The sequence below is a fragment of the Oryctolagus cuniculus genome, chromosome 12 (assembly GCF_964237555.1).
Source record: "Oryctolagus cuniculus chromosome 12, mOryCun1.1, whole genome shotgun sequence".
In the NCBI taxonomy this organism is placed as follows: Eukaryota; Metazoa; Chordata; class Mammalia; order Lagomorpha; family Leporidae; genus Oryctolagus; species Oryctolagus cuniculus.
In genome coordinates, this window is record NC_091443.1 from 31,954,561 (window position 1) to 31,979,873 (window position 25,313).

Sequence of the window (25,313 nt, forward strand, 5' to 3'; positions counted from 1 at the left end):
CCACTGTTCTTTAATAATTTGATGGTATTGGGTCATAGATTTAGGCCTTTGATCCGTTTTGAGTGGATTTTTGTGTAAAGTCTAAGGTAGGGGTTTTGCTTCATACTTCTATGTGTGGAGATACAATTTTTTCTGAAACCTATGTCCCTAGTATGTTGATTGGTATCGCGTTGAATCTGTAACTTGTTTTCAGTAGTATGTGCATTTTGAGGATGTTGATTCTTCTAATCTATGCACATACAAGATTTTTTCATTCTTACGTGTGTCTTCTATTTCTTTAATATTTTGTAATTTTCATCGGAGATCTTTGACATCCATGGTTAATATTATTCCAAAGAACAACAACTTTTTTTAAAGGATATCATACATAGTATATTTATTTCTCTTATCTTTGAAAATAAAAGATTACAGAAGATTTATGTAATTGGAGAGAAGTATAAAAAATCAAATTGAAGTAAAACTGAAACTATAAAGAAGCTATTTTTGACTTGTACTACAATTTAGTGAGGATTTGAATAATTACTTTTAAGAAAATAATAAATCTATTTGGGAAAATAGTTATTTTGTGATAACTTCACATGTAAATATTTAAGTGTAATAAAGACTTTTGCCTTTTCTTAAAATCCCATTTTTACTGCCAGATACCCAATAATGATAACAAGCATATATACATTTTACCTTACATGAATGCAACAACACAGTTTCGAAATGTGCAGAACATATGATTAAAACTAAAATACTATAAGCAAACTTAAAAATAGCTATTTAAATGTGCCAGGCAATGTGATAAGTACTTTGATATGAAGTAAGCTATTATTATTGTTGTAATCATTTTGCTACTCAAGGTTTACTTGCCTGAGGTGTCAGAGCTAGCAAGTGGTGTAGCTAGATTCCCACCCGTTTACATGACAGTATGTGTGCATGCAATTAATACAGTAATAAATTAAAGAATTTACTGAATACCATCTGCATGCCATGTATGCTTATGTCAACAAACAGGCAAAATATCCCCTCCAAAGGAACTTACATATAATTTGTGGAGGAAAATATTGAACAAATTAATATATCCAATATCCCCAGTTAGTGGTAAATGTTATGAAGATAATTAAAATAGCAAGTGACACAGTGTGATGATCTAGAATGAGCTCTCTGGAAAGCTGGCAATGAACAGAGACTCATGTGGATATGATGAGGAAGAGAATTTCAAGCCTGTCTTCATGTGATAAACAACATGTGGTTCATATAGTCATAGGTAGCAAACAGCCAAGTGAAGGATCAGAGTAAGTGAGAGAGAGTGATAAGAGAATTGGGGATGATTCTGAGAGTAAGCTGGGACCAGATGGTGTATGCCTAGATGACCAGTGTTTTACTTTAAGGGTGAAGAAAAATATCAGAGGGCTGAGAGCGCAAGAGTGGCTTGATCTCTTGATCTAATTTCTATTTCAAACGACGGTTCTGAATTCTGTGTGGAGCATAGCCAGCAAGGCAAGAGTGGGAGGAAGGTCAAGTTTGCTTTCTGTATTAGCTGTCCTGATGGATGATGGAATTGGATTATATGGTTACAGTGTTGGAACTGATTCTGGATATATTATATTGATTAATAAACTTAACATCTTATTTTCTTTGTAATATTTAGAATTACACAAATTTTCTGTTTCAGTTGATTTCCTCTTTGTCCAGACGAGCTCTCCTCTGAACAAAAAGACAACTCAATCAATGCCTGTTAAGTAAATGAATGGCAGAAATGGATTGCTTTCCTATTTTACAGTCTATTTTCACATGCAGTATTGAATAATTCATCCTCATCCTACTCTAGTAACTTCAGCATGATCCATATCTTCAAGGTCATTTTGTTTCTGTATTCATGCAAACAATCCTAAAATGTGACATAGAGCATTTAGAGATAAATCCTCTTGAAAAGTGGATATGTATCTTCTAAATGTCATTGATGCTACCTGCTCTTATTATATACTGATGAAAAATACTTCAAATAGAGACTTACATCAATTTTAAGTTTCTTTGTGAGGTTTAGTATAAAGCACAAAGAATTATTTAAAAATTAGATAAAAAGAAAACTAAGAAAACTGTCATTTTATCATATGATTAAAATGAGAAATAATTTCATGTTGAATATATATTTAGACAAAGAATGAAGCAATAAAGATACATTTCCTTGAGATACTGTTAAATTGACTTTGAAACCTGTGCTAATTATACATTTTTTTCTGGCACTCCCCCCCCCCTTTTTTTTTGAGAACTGTATTTTCTGTGAAGCACAGAATCCATAAGGTATAAAGATAGAAAGTTGTTGGCAAATACATCTCTGCCATGTGAAAAAATCTGGCCTGCAATGTTAGGGAAAAATAAATCAGACACTTACAGAGACTCTGAGGCAAGAGACAAAGAGGAGCCCAGACTGCGTTGCTGCCCAGTAGCACTGTCCAGGGGTTCTGTTAGACACCACAAGTATCTTTTCATTTAATTTTATTTATTCATTTGAGAGGTAGAGTTACAGACTGTGAGAGGGATAAACAGAAAGGTCTTCCATCTATTGGTTCACTCTGCAATTGGCCACAACGGCTGGAACTGTGCCGATCTGTGCCAATCCGGAGCCAGGAGCCACGTGCTTCTTCCTGGTCTCTCATGTGGGTGCAGGGCCCAAGGACTTGGGCCATCTTCTACTGCTTTCCCAGGCCACAGCAGAGAGCTGGATTGGAAGAGGAGCAGCCGGGGCTAGAACTGGTGCCCATATGGGATGCCGACACTGCAGATGGAGGATTAAACTATTGTGCCACAGTGCCGGTCCCCACCACAAGTATCTTATAATGCCTCGGCTTTGTATGAGCTAGATTTACAGCAGACTTAAATGATACAAATAATTTCTTTTTAAAAATTTCAAGAATACTTGGAATAAATTTGTAATTACTTACTGAGACTATGCTATAAACATACTTTTTAAAGATTTATTTATTTGAAAGGCAGAGTAAACACACACACAGACAAACACACGCACACACACAAACACACAGAGAGAGAGAGAGAGAGAGAGACTCTTCCATCTGCTGATTCACTCCCCAGACTGAAGCCAGGAGCCAGGAACTCCATCTGGATCTCCCACAGGGGTGGCAGGGGCCCACGCACTTGAACCATCTTCTCCTGATTTCCCAGGCACATAATCAGGAACCTGGAATGGAAGTGGAGCATCCTGCACTCAAACCAGTACTTACATGGGATGCTGGCATTGAAAGCAGTGGATTGACCCATGGTGCTACAACACTGGCCCCATTGCAAACATATTTAAATATATGATTCTTAAGAAAGACATTTTTAGCTTGATTCCTGGCTAATGCAGACATTGAGGGGCAGTGGTGATGACTTGAGTAATTGTTTTTCTGTCACCCACATGGGAGACCTCAGTTGAATCCCTGGATCAGCCTGGACAAGCCATGACCATTATGGGGATTTAAGGAATGAACCAACAATGGAAGATCTCTATTTGTGAAATAAAATAATTTTAAAAATTAAAAAAATAAGGTTCTATTGTTTTGTTTGAAGGCAATTAAAACTTTTCTATGTTAATAATATGCATTATATAATGCAAATTATATTATAATGTCAATGATTTATTTTTATGTTAATTATTTTAATTATTTATGTTAATGATATGTAATATAATGTAAATTATGTTATAATGTAAATATATAATACATGTATTATATATTTCTTACTGACTGAGAAGCTCAGTTAACTACAAACACTACAGATATACAATGGAAAAACTTAAATCATAGTGTCATTAAGACTCACAGATTTTAAAATTCTATTTCAGAGGGTACTTCAAAAAGTTTGTGGAAACATGGAATTAAAAGCTAAGCTTATTTGGATGCCAAACAATCCTCAGATCCATGCATACAAGGTGTTTTCAAAAGTTCATGAAAAATCTGTATTATGAAAAAACGTGCTTGAATTTCAAAAAAAAAGACATCAATATTTTTCTTTTAATTCAATTTACATGAAATTTTTGGAAGTATGCTAATATATGTAATAATTTTTAAATTTACATCTGTTGATTAGAGCTCTCCACTAGCTTTCCTTTTTTTTTTTTTTTTTTTTTTTTTTTTTTTTTTTTTTTTGACAGGCGGAGTGGACAGTGAGAGAGAGGAGAGAGACAGAGAGAAAGGTCTTCCTTTTGCCGTTGGTTCACCCGCCAAATGGCCGCTGCAGCCGGTGCACCGTGCTGACCCGAAGCCAGGAGCCAGGTGCCTCTCCTGGTCTCCCATGCGGGTGCAGGGACCGAGCACTTGGGCCATCCTCCACTGCACTCCCAGGCCATAGCAGAGAGCTGGCCTGGAAGAGGGGCAAGTGGGACAGAATCCGGCACCCCGACTGGGACTAGAACCCAGTCTGCCGGCGCCGCAAGGCAGAGGATTAGCCTATTGAGCCGTGGCGCCAGCCTCCACTTGATTTCATATTCATATAACTTATCATATATCCTACATCTCCAATAAATATATAGTATACTTTTGAAATGTAACATATCCTTTATATTTAGCAAATGCAGTTTATTGTCAAGTTCTGTGAGCTTAAAGTGCAGCCATGATTTGATCACTTCTTCAACCACCTAAGCTATTTTCCTGCCACAACCATTTATCATAAAAAAGTTCATTATTTTTTAACTTGTCTACTTCTTCTGCTATTCTTTCCAGGGAGGAATAGTTTCATTACATTAAAAATTAGATCATTTCACTCATCATGTAAAAAATATTCCTACCTCTTAGAGTAAAAGCAAAAGTCCTGAATATGGTCTGCCATACTCTAGACGATTTGCTTCATCCTCATTCCCCTCTTTTCTCTGACCTTCACTTAACCTTTTCTGCACTCATGTCTTCTCTCAGTGGCAGCCACTATGTCTTCTTTGCTGAGTCTTGAACACTGGGAAGCTCTCCCCATATTGTTAGATTTGGTGTTTCCTTGTTCAGGATGGTCTATCTTTACCTAGAAGGCCATGAGTCTTATGCTGTTACTTTCCATAGGAATCAGGACCCAAATATTCATAAATGTCTTTAGGTGTTTCAATAGATATTTAAAATAATTTTTATATGGAGTGAACACTTGGAATTGTTTATACAGGTGATGAGAACACTAAATGTCTGTGGATTTAGGAAACCATCTAGCCCTATGCTGGAGTGACACAGGAAGGAGGCAGTGTTATAAGATCCTAATGTTTTGGGTCAAATAGAAAAAAGTAGAACAACAGTTAGTCCAACTAATGAGGGGTAATCAGTAGAGGGAAAGCCAGTTGCTGGAGGAAGTGCCTAAGAGAAAGCTGTGGAGGGCTGAGGGGTAGTCATTCTCCATTGCTGCTTTTCATTATTCATACCTAGTTAGATGCTGCTGGGTTAGAAAAGAATGCCTATAATACAAGCAAAATATGGGAGCACTGAAGGATGGGTTGAATGACAAACAAGTTAATTCCCTTATACCTCATTTAACTATTTACTTAGACGTGGTCCTCTGATCACCCTATCTAAAACTGCATACCCATATCCTCCCAGAATTCTCTGCTTCTCTCTTTAATATTTTTCTCCATATTATTTGTCACTATCAAATATGATTTTAGTTTTGTAAAAATATTTTTACCTGTATATTCTAATAGAATGTGATTGCGTAAGCACACTGACCAATGCCTATTTTATTTACTTAGTACTTGGAAATGTTCCTGTCACTTTGTATTTACTCATTAAGTATTTTTTTTCTCCAAGCAGAGTTAGACAGTGAGAGAGAGACAGAGAAAGACAGAGAGAAAGGTCTTCCTTCCGTTGGTTCACTCCCCTAATGGCCGTTATGGCCGGCACTGCACCGATCTGAAGTAGGAGCCAGGTGCTTCCTCCCAGTCTCCCATGCGAGTGCAGGGACCCAAGCACTTGGGCCATCCTCCTCTGCCCTCCTGAGCCACAGCAGAGAGCTGGATTGAAAGAGGAGTAACCGAGACTAGAACTGGTGCCCCAACTGGGACTAGAACCCGGGGTGCCAGCGCTGCAGGCGGAGGATTAGCCTAGTGAGCCACGGCGCTGGCCCTCATTAAGTATTCATGAATGAATAATTAAATGATCAGGTAAAGAGAATATAAAAAGGACTTTGTGCTGAGATGAATACTTTAAACTGGAGATATTTTGTTTAAAGTATGCTTAGACAATGATGCAGAGATAGTTAATTCATACACCAAATACCACTTAAAATGATGAAATATTTCTGTATATGGAAAGTTCCAAGGCAGATAAGTACATGAAAACAAAGTATCCCAGCTGGAAAGAACAAAAAGCAGAAGCTGACAACAAAAAGCAGAAACCATTGTATCATCTAAAACTGGAAGCAAAAATGTTATTTTTTAAGTAAGCATAATAGTCCAATTTCCACCAGACTGAGGTAAAGCAGCCTAGCTTCTTATCTTTATTACACGAAATAATTGGAGGACAAGAAATAAATAAAGGTCAACAGAGGAATCAAATTTAATAGCAAAATGAAAATACACACTCAGGAGAGGATGCAGGGTCATCTCTTTTATGTGGTCCAAAGACATGAGGGTGGTGTTTTGGCGATAAGTTTTTCAGGAAAGAGTGGTGACTTTTAGAAGTTTGGGGACAATCTGATTTCTGACCTTTTCAGGAAACCTCAGAAGTATTATTGTATCAGGTACACAATAGGAGTGGGAGGGTCAGCCATGGTCATTTTATTATAAAGGTGTAATAATGGGCTACAGGTGTGTAGGGATGCAGTTAGCAGCCTTGTTGGATACTTGAAGGTAGCACAGGTTCAGGGTTACCAACAATGGGAGGAGTTTTCAGAGGCAACCGTGAGAGACGGGGTATGATTACATTTCCTCCAACTCTTTATTTTATCTTTGTTTCCTTATCTATACCAAACATCTTCAAAATCCTTTAATGTACAACTGTCCTCCTTCTGCTCGCAAATCTGATGATCATGTTGAGGTTGTTGAAGCATCCAAACAATGTACATATTTATTCAGTATGTATTAAGAATGTAAAAGAACAAACAATGCATTTGAAAAAGTTTTGCCACAAAAGTTATGAAACTAAATAACAACCCTAGGCTTAAGTATTTAGATTTTATTTCTAGAAACTTATTTTACAGAAATACCCTTTATACAGGGTAAATGATATTATTCTTTGTATGTGTTTCATTTGTAATAAACAAATAAAATATAAAGTTTCTTAAAAATTACTTGATTATCATAGAAAGCATTTCAAATTATGTAACAAGTTATTAGACTTTATGTAAGCAGTTAAACTGACTAGAAATAAAAGTTTATAATTTACAATCTATTGCAAAGATTAAGTGAAATAAAGTTTATCCTATTAATTACCTAACACACTACCTAGCACATAGGAAATCTAATTATAAGGTTTTTGAAAAAAAAATTAAGTATACACCAAATACTGCTGAGTATGAAAATTAGAAATTTGCATTTGGTATGTATGGTTTTCATAATCAGCTGTATTCTGAAACAGATTGTTTGAAATATAATTTGAAGTAAGCTTCTAAAATCATTTTTAATAACCACCAATGTAAAATACAGTAATGTGTATCTCTTGAGATATATTATTAAACATTTTCAAAATTTATGACTTCAGAATATTTTCAGGTAAAGTTAAATTTTACTAATTTTACTAAGCTGTCATAACATAATATAAAAATTCTCAATTTTAATATATTTTTCATGGATTTATAAAGTGATGTCTTTTCTCAAGGTTACAAAATATTTTTGACACAGACGTTGTTTGAAGAAGAAAATCATCCCTGTTTGTATCTCATAAGACCATTTTAACATAATTACCGCAGGCAAAATCAATCTGATGATAATGTGCTGCTGCTTTAAGGTATATAATAGGAGAATACAGCAATTCACTGGCCCATTTATTTTTACCAATTGCAAATATAAAAAAATGAAGATGTAGTTTTGATTTAATCTGTTAATATTCTTATGAAGTTATTTCCCATAGCATCTAATTTTATCATTTATATTAAAGTGTGAAATGTGTTAAAATTACCAACCCTCATTGCTTACAGAAATCAGTGAAATCACTCAAATACCATTGATTTTTAAGTTGATGTGGGGAAGAGTATGTACATAAGAAAAAATTATTTCTCCAACTAAAATTTGCTCACACAATCGCATCAGAATGCTGACCAAGAAAAGAAATAATGTGGATGAAATTAAAGGAGATGATATTTTTCAGGCTGTTAAATCAAAATGGAGTATGAACAAATATTGTTATCAAATTTATTTTCAAATTATTTTTAAAAATTGGGCTTTCCATTTCTTTATCTTTACTTTGTGGAGCCTACTAGTTCTGGTAACCACGAAGGGATTTTGAGAAGACATTGGAGGTCAGTATTCCTTCCCTCAAGCGGGACCAGATCTGTAAGTGACCCTTGAGTGTCTGGCACCCCACAGCTCTCCGAGAACGTGGCTACGGTTGAAACTCCAGAGGGATTGTAAGGAACGGGAGGGCGATTAGGAAGGGCAGTTGACTGAGAGCCTGGAGACTCCCTGAGCTCGCTTTGGCTTTCCGGTGGCCGGAAAGCCTGGTCATGCTGCCTACTGCTACGCGAGCAGGGCTTAGCTTTGGTCGAGGCTAATATTGGCCCTCCAGGAAAACTCGGACAACTAGGTAGTGGGCAATCTTGAGCGATAGGAGATTTCAAACCCCACTTAGCCCCAGATACCAGGGCCTTTCCCTATGCTCTCCTCCAGCTGAGATTCATAAGGGAAGGTGAGGGCAGTCGCTCACAACTTGTCCTGTCCATCTCCCTCCCAGAACTCTTTGCTCTCCTCATCTTCATTCCTTTAGTTGGCCAGGAGAAAGGGAGAGGGAATTTCACAGGTCTCTCAACCTAAGAAAAAGCTGTTACCAGTTAACCCTTTCCAACCTGGTTCAGTCTTGGCAACTATGGTAGCTCTGGTGCGCCTTCAAGTTTTTGTGCGCTGTTACTATTGCTAAGCTTTGATTGTCTGAGGATTGAATCTGGAAAGGAGCTAAAGTTAGCTATCTGTTTTAATTGACTGAGTGATTGCAGTAGTCCTGATTGATCTGGTTTTAGTTGAAGTATTCGAGCAGTGTGGATTTAGATCTCACCTTCATGGCTGTTTTGATTATTCTAGGTAGTTTGAACTTCTTTGTTGCATTATAGAGGTTTTGCTAGCTTATATTGTGCCTACCAAGGGTCTGGTTCCTTACGTGCTGTTAATGGGACGCAGCTTCAAAGTTGACCTCATTCCCCTGCGGGTTTTTGTGTCAGGTCTGGCTTGCTCTGCGCGTTGAATTGTAGGACAGCAAGGGCAGTGGGAAGCATGTGCCCTCCCTCCTTCTGGTGTCTGACCAGGGCCCGGTTGGCACCAGGACGGAGAGCTGGCTACCTCTCCCTGCTGCACTTCTGTCTTTACTCGCGGCCCTCCCCTGTTCCCCCTAGGCATAGGTCTGGACAGGGAGCCATCCATAGACTTTGCTATTGGGCCACACCCTTCCAAATGTAAAGAGCGCTTTAGTATTGTCCAAGCAGTTTTGCAGGCCCGGATTCTGTTGTTTCAGAAGAGGGGCTGACTGGCTTAGCCAAATTAACATTAAAATAGCCAGAGGCCATCAGGCCAAGTCTGACTAAGGGATAGTACTGAGAACAGGATCCCAAAAGGGAGAGATTTAGAGACGTTTTGAGAAGGTTATGCGGCAGATATCAGATTACTGGGTTCCAGGAACCCCAAGAGTGTTTGCAGGTTACACGGTAATACTAGTTAAACCCGGAAACCCAAGCCCATAACCCACTGGCTACACGGTAAATATCTGGAAGCCAAAGGATGGCAGAGACGTCTGCCACAACTTCTCCTCTAAGTCAGGCTATGCAGTAAGCACTGGTTAAACTGCCAGTTAAATCTGAAAGCCCAGGAAGTCAGGCTAGAGACCCAAGTCACTGCCTCACTTCTCTTTTCTCTTCCAGAAGGGAAGTTACTACTGTTTTGCAGGACTCTCCACTGTGATGTACGGTTTGATCCCCAGACCTTATGTAAGGGATGACTGACCTTTTCTGTAATAATGCCTGGCCACAGTATAGAGGACCAAACAGCATAGCCAGAATAAGAGGTTAAACTATGAAATAATGTGACAGCTAGATCGATTTTTCGGTGTACACGGTAAAGGGCAGAACTCCCCTTTTAAACCGAACTGAGGGGTAGATAGGAAATTGCACTGATGACCTCAAAGTATGAAAGCAGGTCACCACAGTTGATCTCACCTAAAAGGTCATAGTTCTCACGGGCACGGTCTTAACTCACAGGAAAATACTAAGTGTCAGAATTGGCCCATGACCATAGTTTTTCTAGCTCACCCTGATATTAAAAAGATTTCAAAATTGGGGTTGGGTTGAGCACCCCCTTAACTGACATCATAGAGGCTGCCTCCATGGTCTACTTTATTAGAGACCAGGAGAATGAGGAGCAAGCAAGCAGCAGGAGCGATGTAATGATAGGCAATAGGCCAATCAATGACTGTTCTGCACGGTGATACGCCGTCAAGGAGAACCAGCAAGGCCGGTGCACCCCAAACGGCACCTGATATAAGGAGCCAGGACATTGGGCAAGCAGCTGTCATGACAGCAAATGCCTTCTGTCAGCTCTACCAAGAGCAAGGCCACTGGACATGGAACTGCCCTGGGTGTCAAAGGACTCCTGGTTCAGAACTGCAGACCTTGTGGCCCCAAGCTAAAAAGCCTTTGGCTCTGCCTAGCTTCCAGCTCCAGCCACTGCTATTGAGGGGATGGCCTAGGGTCAGTGAAACATAAGTTGCCTATTTCTATCAGCCTCCTATCTCCTCCTAGTCTAGCCATGTAATGCAAGTCAACAGGGTGCCTCCCTTAAAGGAGATTTGCATCTCTTACAATTCTCTTCCAGCACCCCATGGATAGGTCTGGGCCTCACACACCCAGCCAGGCCTTAAAAGTCTATCCAATAGTATTAAGCTTAGAAAGCCCTCCCTGCCAGTTCGTAAAAACAGGGCTTTTAGTAACAGCTAACTCAGATAGTCCTGCACCTATTTGGATAAATCCTCACCGAGTATCCAAGAAAAAGGCACAGCTAGTCCGGCAGGAAGTTAACTATTTAGGGCTCATCCTCACTCCTGGGGAGAGGAGACTAGCCCCAGAGAGAATACAGGCCATACAGCAAATCCCCACCCCTACCACTTTAAGGCAACTCCGAGCATTCCTCGGACTGACTGGGTATTGCAGGTTATGGATTCCAAAATATGGAGAAGTAGCAAGGCCTCTATACCAGGCTCTAAAAGACAGCCCAGAACAAGGCCCCCTCCTCTGGGAAAAAGAGCAAACCACAGCCTTTGCTCAGCTAAAGGATGCTATGATTAAAGCCCCTGTGCTAGGACTGCCAAACCCATAGAGACTCTCCCAGCTGTACTTCACTGGGAGGCAAGGAGTCACCTTAGGAGTGTCAACTCGGGATCTGGGATCTGTTAAGCAACCTGTAGGCTACTTTTCTAAAACCTTAGACATGGTTGTACAAGGATGGCCTCCACTGCCTAAGGATGATATCAGCAGCTGCCTTGCTGACAGAGGAAGTATCTAGAATTACATTGGGGCAAAATATCACCCTTTATACCCCACATCACATAAATTCTATATTAGAGCACTGACTCACAGATAGTAGAATACTAAAATATCAGGTCCTCCTTCTAGAAAACCCTCAGGTAAAAGTAAAGCATTGTTCTACTCTAACCCAGCTACTTTAATGCCAGTTCCAGGGGAAAGTGGTCCCCTCCACTCCTGTACTGAGACTATAGACTTGATCTATGCCAGCAGAAGGGACCCAAGAGACAGCCCCCTGACTAACGCAGATGAAATTTGGTTCACAGACAGAAACAGTTTTGTCAGACGGGACCTGCTTCTCAGGGCATGCAACAGTTACAGCATGGCACGTTACTGAAGCGTGCTCTTGAAGGACCCCAAAAGCAGTGCCCTTTTGTGACGACCCCAGAAACAGACTCCAGACCAGGTGATGTAAAAAGCAAGAGGCAGTTTTATTTCATTTGCGCAAATGGGCCCTCTGCTGCCGCAAGCAGCGAGAAAGAGAGGAGCCCCGAGCAGTTATCTCACACAGCTTTTAAGGGGCAAAACCACAAAATTAACATACCATAGGGTGGCGTGAGTTCATTGGGCAACTACAAGGGGAGGGGGTCGTTGAGGAGGAGAAACGGGTGGCTACGTGCCCTATGTGCCTTGCGGTTTCTTTGTTAAGCTTGGACAAGGGGAGGGGGGTCGTTGAGCGGTGAGGAAGTATAGTCAGTGGAAAAGTACTGGGTCGAAGTTCCTGTTTTTCTATCTTATCAAGGCCACCTTTAGGGCGGCTCTCGGCTGCTCCCTTCACTCTGCCTCCAGGAACTTTTGCTCAGTTAGCAGAACTGATTGCCTTAAGCAGAGCTCTAGATCACACAAGGGATTTGTAAGGCATCTTCACTTTGCATGGAGACCTCAGTCTTCCGGTAAGGTAGAAAGAGCCAACCAGGCTCTATGGAAAACATCACAAGTATAGAATTGTGTGCTTGGTAAAAAAGGTTTAGAAGGGAAGAGTGTTGTTGGTAAGAAGGGTTAAAAAGGAAAGAGCTTTTTAAATAAGGAAAGGACATGGTTTGTAAGAATCCTGATGGCTAGTTTACTCTGGACTGGAATGGAAATGATGGACTGTTTCAAGTAAGTTGAAGAGGGTGTGTGGAAGTCACGAAAGGTTATGTAAGAAAGAAATATTGGACATGCTAACTGCTGTTCTGGGGGGTGTCTGTGCCATGTTCCAGGAAGAATGTTGTCTCTGGGTCAATCAGACTAGACAGGTACAAATCCAAATTCGTACTTTTCCTGGACAAAGCCAAACAGCTCCAGGACCAGGCCAAGCAGGGCTGGGATTTCTGGCCTGACATCTGGTCATGGATATCCTGGCTATTTCCTCTCCTTGGCCCAATAACTTCTGTAATCTTGATGCTTCTCTTTGCACCGTGTGTTTTTAACGCCCTTGTTCATTTTGTCTCTTACAGACTAAAAGCTGTCAAACTCCAAATGGTGGTCAGACAAGGCTTCCAGCCCATTCCATTGGGCGACCTGAGCAGCCCTCTGGACCGAGCAGCACAGTCTTTCCAAGGCCACTGTTGCACACCATAAGACAGATAGCAAGAGGAAATACCCAAATCCCCCTCGACACCCACATGCCAGCTTTGAAAAAGTTACAGAAAATGGAACTCCATCCATAATCCCAAAGAAGAATTTTGAGTATTACCTCTTGAGGGGGGAATGTTAGGTAGGAAAGTCAGTTATGAGCTTATGTGTGTGTGACATAAAGGCCCAAAGAGAAGACATCTATGTCCAGCATATGCTGCATCTCAAGGTCATCCCAATGGTGTTTCAGGGGCAGCCCGGTATTCACATCCTGCCCTGCCCTGCCCCCTTCCACCTGATAACCTGCCAGATGGGGGTCCCCACCCCTTCTGCCTGACAAATCTTCCACAATCTCCCAGGTGCAGCCCAGTATCTGCATCTCAAACACCCTGCTCCCTTCCTCCTGTCTGATAACATTTGCATCCATAAAGCCCTTTGTTTCAGACCTTCAAGAGAGAAGTTTTTCTATTTACATCCAAAAAGCCCTTTGTTCCAAGAGGAGCAGAGGTGGGGAAGCAAGACCCATCTCCTTAAAAGCACCTTGCCTCAGCGGGCTGGCGCGCTCAGCCCTCTGCCTCTCTGCTGAGCCACCAGCCTGGTCTGGCCAGGTGTATTATCTCTACTAACCTCCCCCCCAGTCCTACTCTAACTCAGGTCCTGTCTGGAGAGGTGCCCATCAGTTCTTGTGGATGTCCCTACCCTAATAAACTTTGCTACTTTTACTTTCCACTTCTCTGTCTCATGCCTGAATTCTTTCTTGCGCGAAGACAAGAACCCTGCAATTTCTCTGGTAACAGTTCCAATCTTCAATACTTTGTTGTTATTTATAGGGGAATACTGGAATTCTTTATTTTTTTTTATTTTTTACTTTAAAAATCTATTAGTTTTTAACAGATTTAATAAGAGTTGTAGATACAATTCAAAGAACATAATGATATTCCCTTCCTCCATCTCTCCCTCCCTCTTTCTGCTCCCTTTTCCCTCTCATCCTACTAAAAAAAACAAAAAACAAAAAACAAAAAAAAAAAAAAAACCTATAATTTTAATTAGTTTTTTCAGGTTCAATGTGATTTGTAGATATAATTATGAGAATATAATGGTATCCCTTTCTTCCCTCGCTCCCCCTCTCTCCCTTCTACCCTCTTTTCTTTTCACTTTTGTAGAGATGCCGCATAAGTGCCTCTCAGGGGGCACACTGTCCTGAAATTAGAGGCATGGCCACAGTTTCTGCCAAAACAGGCCAGGGATGGGCACACCTGCACCCAAAGGAATGTGGCAGTGGGAGCAGTAGGGGTCTAATGGACTTGAAGTGGTACCTGGAATATTTTCCAGAACTGGTAAATTTGCACATGCATCTAAATGGGCCTGTCTCTGAAGAATTGCAATAGAGTTCTAATCTCTATCTTAGGCCACCAGAACAAATTCCTTTTCCCAAATAACTTCAATTGATGTATAACCTCGCCTATGTGCCTGCTGGCTTGTAGATTTGCTGGTACTCTCTAAATAAAAGTGGGAGCACATAGCTATCCACTGACACACTCCTGTGCCCTGTCTCCTCATTGGAAAATCTCCAAATTCTTTCTTTTTTTTTTTAGTTTTTGATATAATATTTTAAATTTATATTACAGTAAGAAGGCTTAATACTTAAGAATATAATAACATAAGAAGTTTAACAAGTAAAAAGCAAAAAGACCCTAGTTTAGTTCGAATATAGACAATGGTTATAAACAATAATTGAATGGAAAAATGATCATTTCACTCATATACTGTAAATTTTAAAGTAATCGCAGATCACTAAAACTAGAGAAGTATAACATTCTTTTTTTTTCTTTTTTTTTAAAGATTTATTTTATTTATTTGAAAGTCAGAGTTACACAGAGAGAGGAGAGGCAGAGAGAGAGAGAGAGAGAGAGAGAGAGAGGTCTTCCATCTGATGGTTCACTCCTCAATTGGCCGCAATGGCCGGAGCTGCGCCTATCTGAATCCAGGAGCCAGGAGCTTCTTCCGGGTCTCTCATGTACGTGCAGGGGCCCAAGGACTTGGGCCATCTTCTGCTATTTTAGGCCATAGCAGAGAGCTGGATTGGAAAAGGAGCAGCTGGGTCTTGAACCAGCGTCCATATGGGATGCCAGTGCTTCAGGCCAGGCCTTTAACCCATTGTGCTACAGTGCCGGCCCCAGTAGTATAACATTCTTAACAATTGGTTTGGCAAAGGTGTAAGACAAAGTTTTATAAAACTACATTTGCAGCAATACTGACACACACATTTCTTTTTTTTTTTTTTTAATTTTAGCTCCCAGAAATAAGGGAGCACATATGGTATTTGTATTTCTGTGTTAAGCTTATTTCACTCAACATGATATCTTCCAGTTGTGTACATTTTACTGCAAATGGTAAACTTTCATTCTTTTTTTATAGCTTAATAATATTCCATTGTGTATGTGTATCACATTTTCTTTATCCATTCATCTGATGGTGCAAATCTTGGTTGATTCCAAATGTTGGCTCTTGTGAACAGTGCTGCTATGAAATGGTGGTGCAGGTATCTATTTGATACAATGTTTCAAGTCTTATGAGTATTTAGCCAGTAGTGGGATTGCTGGATCATATGGCAAGTCTATTTCTACTTTTTTAAAGAAATCTCCACACTGTTTTCCACAGTACACTAATTTACATTTCCACCAACAGTGTGTAAGTGTTCCACTTTGGCTAACTGCTTGTTACTCTCTGTGTTTTGGATTTTAGCCATTCTGACGTGGGTGAGATGATAGCTCATTGTGGTCTGACTTGCATTTCCCTGATGGCTAGTGATGTTGAGCATTTTTTCATATATATGTTTGCCATTTGTATTTCTTATTTTGAGAACTGTTGATGTCCATTGCCCATTTCTCAATTGGATTGGTTGTTTTCTTGTTGTTTAATTTTTTTTTTTTTTTAAACTTTTATTTAACGAATATAAATTTCCAAAGTACGACTTATGGATTACAATGGCTTTCCCCCCATACCGTCCCTCCCACCCACAACCCTCCCCTTTCCCACTCCCCCTCCCCTTCCATTCACATCAAGATTCATTTTCGATTATCTTAATATACAGAAGATCAGCTTAGTATACATTAAGTATGGATTTCAACAGTTTGCTCCCACACAGAAACATAAAGTGAAAAATAATAGATGATTTTTTATGTTGTTTAATTTTTTAAGCTGCTGACATATTCCAGATTTTAATCCATTGTCAGATGGTGGTTTGCAAATATTTTTTTCCCATTTTGTTGGATGACTCTTCACTCTATTGATTGTCTCATTTGTTGATCTGAAGCCAAGCCAGGTCTCCCATGTGGGTGCAGGGGCCCAAGCACTTGGACCATCCTCTACTGCTTTCCCAGGCCACAGCAGAGAGCTGGATTGGAAGTGGAGCAGCCAGGTCTCGAACCAGCACCCATATGGATGCCTGCACTGCAGGCAGATGATTAGCCCATTGCACTACAGCACTGGCCCCCATGTCATGTTTTTGTTTGGTTTTGGTATCAGAGTAATGCTGGTCTCATTAAAAGAGTTTGGCAGAGCTAAATCCTGTTCAGTTTTTTGAATAGTTTCAAGAGTACTGGAGTTACTTTATCTTGTAATGTTTTGTAGAATTTGTAAAGCCATTAGGTCCTGGAATTTTCCTTGATGGAAGACTTTGGATTAGTGCTTCCATCTCATTGCTTGTTATGAGTCTGTTTAGGTTGTCTATGTCCTCTTGATTTAATCTTGATAGGTAATATGAATCCAGGAATTTATCCATTTCCTTGAGGTTTTCTAGTTTATTAGTATATAGTTCTTTTTTTTAATTTTTCTTATTTGACAGGTAGAGTTAAGGACTGTGAGAGAGACAGAGAGAAACGTCTTCCTTCCGTTGGTTCACCCCCCCAAATGGCTGCCATAGCTGGAACTACGCCAGTCCGAAGCCACGCAGGAGTAGGGGCCCAAGAACTTGGGCCATCCTCCACTGCCCTCCGGGGCCACAGCAGAGAGCTGGACTGGAAGAGGAGCAGCTGGCACTAGAATCCGGTGCCCATATGGGATGTCGGCACCACAGGCGGAGGATTAACCAAGTGAGCCACGGTGCCAGCCCCAGTATGTAGTTCTTCATAATAGTTTCTTATGATCCTTTGTATGTCAGTGGTGTCTGTTGTAATATCTCTTTTTCATCTTTTTTTAGTCTAGCTAGAAGTTTATCTATTTTGTTTAACTTCTCAAAAAACCAACTTTTTTTTTTAGTTTTAATTTCATTTATTTCTACTCTGATATCACATTATTTCTCACATCCTGCTGATCTTTGGTTTGTTCTTGTTTTTCTAGGTCTTCAAGATGCATAATTAGATCTTCAATTTGAGGGATTTCTTTATTTTAATATAAGTACTTAATGCTATACATCTCTTTCATAATACTGCTTTTGCTGTATCTCACAGTTGTTTTTTTTTTTTTTTTTTTTTTTTTTTTTTTTCCGACAAGCACAGTTAGACAGTGAGAGAGAGAGAGAGAGAGAATGGTCTTCCTTCCATTGGTTCACCCCCCAAATGGCTGCTACGGCCGGCGCTGTGCTGGCCTGAAGCCAGGAGTCAGGTGCTTTCTCCTGGTCTCCCACGTGGGTGCAGGTGCCCAAGAACTTGGACCTTTTTAAATTTGTTGAGACTTGATTTATGGCCTATTATATGGTCTGTCCTAGAAAAGGTTCCATGTGCTAATGAGAAGAATATGTATTCTGTAGCCGTTGGGTGAAATGTCCTATAAATGTGTGTTTGGTCCATTTGATCATTAGTATGTTTCATCTCTGATGTATTTTTTTAAAGATTTTATTTATTTGAGAGCTAGAGTTACAGACAGAGGGAGAGACAGAGAGAGAGTTCCTCTGTCTGCTGGTTCACTTCCCAAATGGCCACAACAGCCGGAGCTATGCTGATCCAAAGCTAGGAGCCAGGAGCCTCCTCCTGGTCTCCCATGTTGGTGCAGGGGCCCAAGGACCTGAGCCATCCTCCACTGCCTTCCCAGGCCATAGCAGAGAGCTGGATGGGAAGAGGAGCAACCTGGACTAGAACTCACCCCCACATAAGATGCAGGCTCTGCAGGCGGAGGATTAACCCACTGTGCCACAGCACCGGCCCCTCTGATGTATTTTTGTTGATTTTCTGTCTGGATGATCTGTCTTTCGATGAGAGTGGGATTTCAGGACACCTACTGTTATCATATTGGAGTTTATCTCTCCCTATATGTCTAAAAGTATTTTCTATATATATCTGTATGTTCTTGTACTGAGTTTGTATATATTTATGATTGCTATGTCATCTTGCTGAATCGAGCTTTTTATCAAAATATAATAATGTTCTTCTTTATCTCTTCTTACATTTTTTTTTTTTTTTGCAGACCTATTGTCATGTTTAATCCCAGTGAGAGTCAAGTTGGGAATTGATAATTTCTTTTTTTTTTTTTTTTTTTTTTTTACAGAGGATCAGTTTAGTATGCATTAAGTAAGGATTTCAACAGTTTGCACCCCCATAGAAACACAAAGTGAAATATATTGTTTGAGTACTCGTTATAGCATTAAATCTCAATGTACAGCACATTAAGGATAGAGATCCTACATGAGGAGTAAGTGCACAGTGACTCCTGTTGTTGGCTTTACCAATTGACACTCCTGTCTATGGCATCAGTAATCTCCCTATGCTCCAGTCATGAGTTTCCAAGGCTATGGAAGCCCTCTGAGTTCTCTGACTCTTATCTTGTTTAGACAAGGTCATAGTCAAAGTGGAGGTTCTCTCCTCCCTTCAGAGAAAGGTACCTCCTTCTTTGATGACCTGTTCTTTCCACTGGGATCTCACTCGCAGAGATCTTTTGCCAGAGTGTCTTGGCTTTCCATGCCTGAAATACTCTCATGAGCTTTTCAGCCAGCTCCGAATGCCTTTAGGGCTGATTCTGAGGCCAGAGTGCTATTTAGGACATCTGCCATTCTATGAGTCTGCTGAGTATCTCACTTCCCATGTTGGATCACTCTCCCCTTTATTTACTCCATCGGTTAGCGTTAGCAGGTACTAGACTTGTCTATGTGTTCCCTTTGACTCCCAGTCCCTTCACCATGACCAACTGTGAACTGAAACTGATCACCTGGAACAGTGAGATGGCATTGGTACATGCCACCTCGATGGGATTGAATTGGAATCCCCTGGTATGCTTCCAACTCCACCACTTGGGGCATTTTTGATTTAAAGTCAGTTTAATCTGATATAAGGAAAGCTACACCAGCTCACTTTTGGTTTCTATTTTCCTGGCATATCTCTTTTCCAACAATTCACTTTCACTCTGTGTGTATCTTTGTGGAGTGCATTTGTTGTAAGCAGCATATGGTAGGGTTGTGGTTTTTTATCTATTCAGCCAACCTAAATATTTTAGTTGGTGAATGTAATCCATTTACATTCAAGGTAAATATTGATAGCTAAGTACCAAGACTTGTCAATTTGTTGACTGGATAATGATTCTACCTGCTGTGTTAGTGAATTTGGTGCTGTCATGTGTTGTCATGATGTTTACTTCTATTGTGAGATGTCCTTCAGAATTTCTTGTAAGGCTGGTCTGGTGGTGATAAATTCTCTCAGGTTTTGCTTAACTGGAAAATACTTTATTTATACTTCACTTTTAAAGGATAGCTTTGCTGGATATAATATTCTTGGCTGGAAGTATTTTTTTTTTCTTTTAAGACTTCGAATATGTCATCCCATGCTGGCCTGTATGGTTTCCATTGATCTGTCTGATATTATGGTTTTTCTTTATATGTAACTTGACCCTTTTCTCTTACTGTCTTTAGGGTTCTGTCCTTGTCTTTAACTTTTGACAGTTTCATGACAGTGTGCCTTGGAGAAAACCTTTGTGGATTTAGTCTGCTTGAAACTGCTTGAGCTATTGTATCTGGATACCCATGTCTCCTTCAAGGTCTGAGAAATTTTTAACTATTATTTCATTTAACAGGTTCTGAATGATTTTTTTCCTTTTTTTTTCCTTAAGGAATACTTATAATATAGATATTTGATCATTTAATGGTATCATATTACTCATAAATTTTCTTCATTCTGTTTAATTCTTTTCTCTTTATTTCTGCCAATTGGGTTATTTCAAAATTCTTGTTCTTGAGAGGAGAAATTCTTTAAACAGTATATAAAATATTGTGAACTACAGTCACTCCACTCTGCTGTGGAACAACATAGCTTGTTAACTTCTTCTTCTTCTTCTTCTTCTTCTTTTTTTTTTTTTTTTTTGACAGGCAGAGTGGACAGTGAGAGAGAGAGAGATAGAAAGGTCTTCCTTTTTGCGTTGGTTCACCCCCCAATGGCCACTCTGGAGGGGTGCTGCGGCTGGTGCACCACGCTCATCTGAAGCCAGGAGCCAGGTGCTTCCTCCTGGTCTCCCATGCGGGTGCAGGGCCCAAGCACTTGGGCCATCCTCCACTGCACTCCCTGGCCACAGCAGAGAGCTAGACTGGAAGAGGGGCAACCGGGACAGAATCCGGTGCCCCGACCGGGACTAGAATCCATTGTGCCAGCGCCACAGGCAGAGGATTAGCCTATTTCACCTTTTTACTCATTATCCAGCCTCCCTCTGTCTCTCTTCTGACCCATTCTTTCAAACTTCCAATAATCACTGTTCTAAGTTCAGATCAGCTATTTATTTTTCTGCAAAATGAGAGAGAGAACATAAGGTATTTGCTTTTATGTCTGACATATTTCACTTAATTTAATCTGCAGTTGATCCATTTTGTTGCATATGTCTGGATTTTATTTTTGTTTTGTGGATGAATACTGTCCTACTGTATGTATGTATTTGTGTGTATACATATGTACATATGTGGCACATTTATTTTACCCATCCATTCATGGATATGCATGTATGTTGATTCCATAGCTTCATGTTGTGAACAGTGCTGGAATAAACACAGGAGTATAAGAATCTCTTTGATATGCTGATCTGGTTTCCTTTAGATATATACCCAGGGCTGGGCCAGTTTGAAGCCAGGAGCTAGGAACTCAGTTTAGATCTGCCTTGTGGATGAAGAGACCTAACTACTTAAACCATATCCATATTTTCCAGTTAAAAGATATAGACTTGCTGAATAAGTTTGGAAAGTCTAGGGCAGGCATTAGCACATTGGCAGGTAGCTGGAATCAGGTGTAGTGCTAGGGCTCAAATCGTGGCACTTCAATATGGAATGTGATTTTCTCAAGGGACATTTTAACCATCAGACCAAATATCTGCCCCTGAAGGATCTTTCCTTTATTCTTAGTTTGCCTAAAATTTTACTAACTTTATTTATCTTTCTTGGAAAATCAATTCTCTTAATTTTGTTATTCTTCTGCTTTTGCTTAAAATTTATTAATTTATTTGAAGGAGCTCCAGAGAGAAGGCCAGAAAGGGAGAGAAAAACCCTTCTTCTGTTGGTTGACTCCCCCAGAAGTCCACATTGGCTGGGACTGGAGCCAGGAGCTTCCTCCAGATCTCTCACATGGGTAGCAGGGCCAAAGCAGTTGGGCTGTCCTCTACTGCTTTTCCCAGTCCGTTAACAGTGAGCTGGATTAGATGTGGAGCAGCCAAGACACCAACTGGTGCCCATATGGGATGCCGGCATTGCAGACGGTGGCTTTACCTGCTAGGTCACACCCCTGGCCCTGATCTTTTACTTTTTTTTTTTCTTTTAGTTTCTATTTAATTTGTTTCTGCTGTGGTCTTTATTATTTCTTTCTTTGTGCTTACTTTTGACTTTGATTTGCTCTGTGTTTTTCTGGTGAAGTGATTTCCTTGTAGGCAGCATATCGTTTGATTTTGTTTCTCTTTTTTAAAATAAAGATTTATTTGTGCTGCTTCTCAAGGGTATTTAAAAGGAATACTGAGAGAGAAGGAGACAGGCAGATATTACTTCCATTTGCAGGTTTACCCCACAAATGCTTGCAACAGCTAGGACTCAGTCAGAACACAGCCAGGAGTCCAGAAATCCATGTAGGTCACCCCTGTGTATGGCAGAAGTCCAAGCATTTGACCCATTATTAGGGACTCAAGTACATTGACTGTCTACTGCCTTCCCAGGCACATTAGCAGAATGCTAGATTCGAGCAGAGCAGTTGGGACTTGGACAGTCCAATCTGTGATGTGGCATCACAAACATTCACCAAATGCCTGTACCACAATACCTGCCCCAAACTTGTTTTCCAATTCATTCAGCAAGTCTGTCTTTCAACTGGGAAATGTGATCCAATTACATTCAAAGTTATAAGTAATCACTTAGTCCTGTCATTTTAAACCATTTCTTCCATTTATTTTGGGTATCTTTTGTTCTATTTCCTGTGGGTTTTATAGTCATGTGTTTCCATGGTTGTTACTTTAATTGGACACCCTTAAGTACTTTTTGGCCTGGTGATGGGGATTTTACTTATATTTTGCTTGTTTTGGAATTTTCTTCTTTCTCCTTCATTCATAGAAGGGAATTTCATTGGATATAGTTAGTTGGAAATTATTTTTTTCATATTTGAAATCATTCCATTTCCTACGCGTCTGTAAGATTTCTGTTGAAAAATCTGATTATCTATTTGGGATTCTTGTAAAAGTGACCTGGCACTTTTCTTTTGCAAATTTTAGAATTTACTTTATACGTTGTACTTTTGAGAGTTTGGTTATCATGAATTATAATGAGGATCTCTTCTGGGCATGTCTCTTTGGTGACTGTGGACCTCTTGTTTTGGGATACACATATCTTTCTCCAGATTTAGGATGTTTTCAGCTACCAAGTAATTTAGTAGGTTTTCTAATTCTTTATTCTCTTTTCCAGCTCAGTAGTCCCCAAAATACAAATATCTGTTCATTAGTGGTGTCCAAAAATTCAGAGGTTCTCTCTCTCTCTCTCTCTCTCTTTCTGTCTCTTTCTCCTCCCCTCCCCTTCATGCCCTTCCTTCTTTCCTTCCTTTTGTTGATATTACTGGAGTATATCAAAAAACTTTTTATCAAGGTAAGATATTCTGCTTGATCAAAACTCGTATGTTGAATCCTTCATTTGTATTTTTTATCTGACTTGTAAGTTCTTCATTTCCAAGATTTCTGTTTGGTTCTTTTTCAAGATCACTCTTTGCTGAATTTCTCATTCATATTATGAATGTTTTCTGGGTTTCACTAAGCTGTATTCTCTTTTATCTCTCTGAGCATCCTTATGAACATTCTTCTGAATTTTCAGTCAGGCATTTTGTCAAGCATCAGTCTTTTCTTTTGGATTTTCTACTTAAAGCATCATTAATTTCATTTTGGAGGCATCACATTGCCTTGTTTTTTATATTTTTTTAACTTTTATTTAATGAATATAAATTTCCAAAGTACAGCTTATGGATTACAATGGCTTCACCCACATAACGTCCCTCCCACCTGCAACCCTCCCCTTTCCCACTCCCTCTCCCCTTCCATTCACATCAAGATTCATTTTCAATTCTCCTTATATACAGAAGATCAGTTTAGCATACATTAAGTAAAAATTTCAACAGTTTGCTCCCACACAGAAACATAAAGTGAAAAATACTGTTTGAGTACTAGTTATAGCATTAAATCTCAATGTACAGCACACTAAGGACAAAGATCCTACATGAGGAGTAAGTGCACAGTGACTCCTGTTGTTGACTTAACAAATTGACACTCTTGTTTATGGCCTCAGTAATCACCCTAGGCTCTTGTCATGAGCTGCCAAGGCTATGGAAGCCCCCTGAGTTCACTGACTCTGGTCATATTTAGACAAGGCCATGGTCAAAGTGGAAGTTCTCTCCTCCCTTCAGAGAAAGGTACCTCCTTCTTTGAAGACCCATTCTTTCCACTGGGATCTCACTCGCAGAGAACTTTCACTTAGGTTTTTTTTTTTTTTTTTTTTTTTTTTTTCCGCAGAGTATCTTGGCTTTCCATGCCTGAAATACTCTCATGGGCATTTCAGCCAGATCCCCATGCCTTAAAGGCTGATGATGAGGCCAGAGTGCTGTTTAAGACATCTGCCATTCTATGGGTCTGCTGTATATCTCACTTCCCATGTTGGATCATTCTCTCCCTTTTTTATTCTATCAGCTAGTATTTGCAGACACTATTCTTATATATGTGATCCCTTTGGTTCTTAGTCCTATCATTACGATCAATTGTGAACAGAAGTTGATCACTGGGACTAGTGAGATGGCATTGGTACATGCCACTTTGATGGGATTGAATTAGAATCCCCTGGTATGTTTCTAACTCTACCGTTTGAGGTAAGTCAGCTTGAGCATGTCCCGAATTGCACATCTCTTCCCTCTCTTATTCCCACTCTTATATTTAACAGCGATCACTTTTCAGTTAAGTTTCAGCACTTAAGAAGAATTGTGTATTGATTACAGTATTCAACCAAAAGTATAAAGTAGAATAAACAAAAAAAAAATACTAAGAGGGATAACATATTAAGCTGCTCATCAACAGTCAGGGTGAGGGCTGATCAGCTCTTGTCCTGACGGTTGATGTACAATGTAATACTTTATCCATTTTAGTATTTTGTTTTTGTTCTAGTACCATTGGTTGAACTCTGTAATTAACACACAATTGTTCTTAGGTGTTTAAATTTTAACTGAAAAGTGATCCCTGTTAGGAATTTGGAAAACATTATGTGGAGTGAAATAAGCCAATCCCAAAGGGACAAATACCACTTGTTCTCCTTGATAGGTGACAACTAACTGAGCACCAAAAAGGAAACCTGTTAAAATGAAATGAACACTATGAGAAACGGTGACTTGATCAGCCCTCACCCTGTTTTTTATATTTCTTATGCCTCTACATTAGTATTTTCACATCTAGAAGATTAGTTATTTCTTTTTTTTTAAGATTTATTTATTTATTTGAAAGTCAGAGTTACATAGAAAAGGAGAGGCAGAAACAGAGGGCCCAAGGACTTGGGCCATCTTCTACTGCTTTCCCAGGCCATAGCAAAGAGCTGGATTGGAAGTAGAGCATCCGTGTCTTGAACTGGCATCCAAAAGGGATACCAGCATTGCAGGCAGAAGCTTTACCTGCATTGCCAC

The 25,313-nt window shown here is 39.8% G+C and overlaps 1 long non-coding RNA gene across 2 annotated transcripts in view; it reads left to right on the forward strand.

Annotated features, from left to right (window-relative positions):
* LOC127483821 (uncharacterized) overlaps nt 1-13,244 on the forward strand; it is a 136,735-nt gene extending 123,491 nt beyond the window's left edge. Inside the window, exon 6 of one of the 2 annotated variants that reach the window (XR_011380731.1) lies at nt 13,110-13,244. This is a non-coding gene — a long non-coding RNA (uncharacterized lncRNA). Of the gene's footprint in view, nt 1-11,936; nt 12,072-13,109 lie in introns of those variants that run through there. The other variant, XR_011380732.1, reaches the window with a different exon arrangement.
* The last annotated feature ends 12,069 nt before the right edge of the window (nt 13,245-25,313 follow it).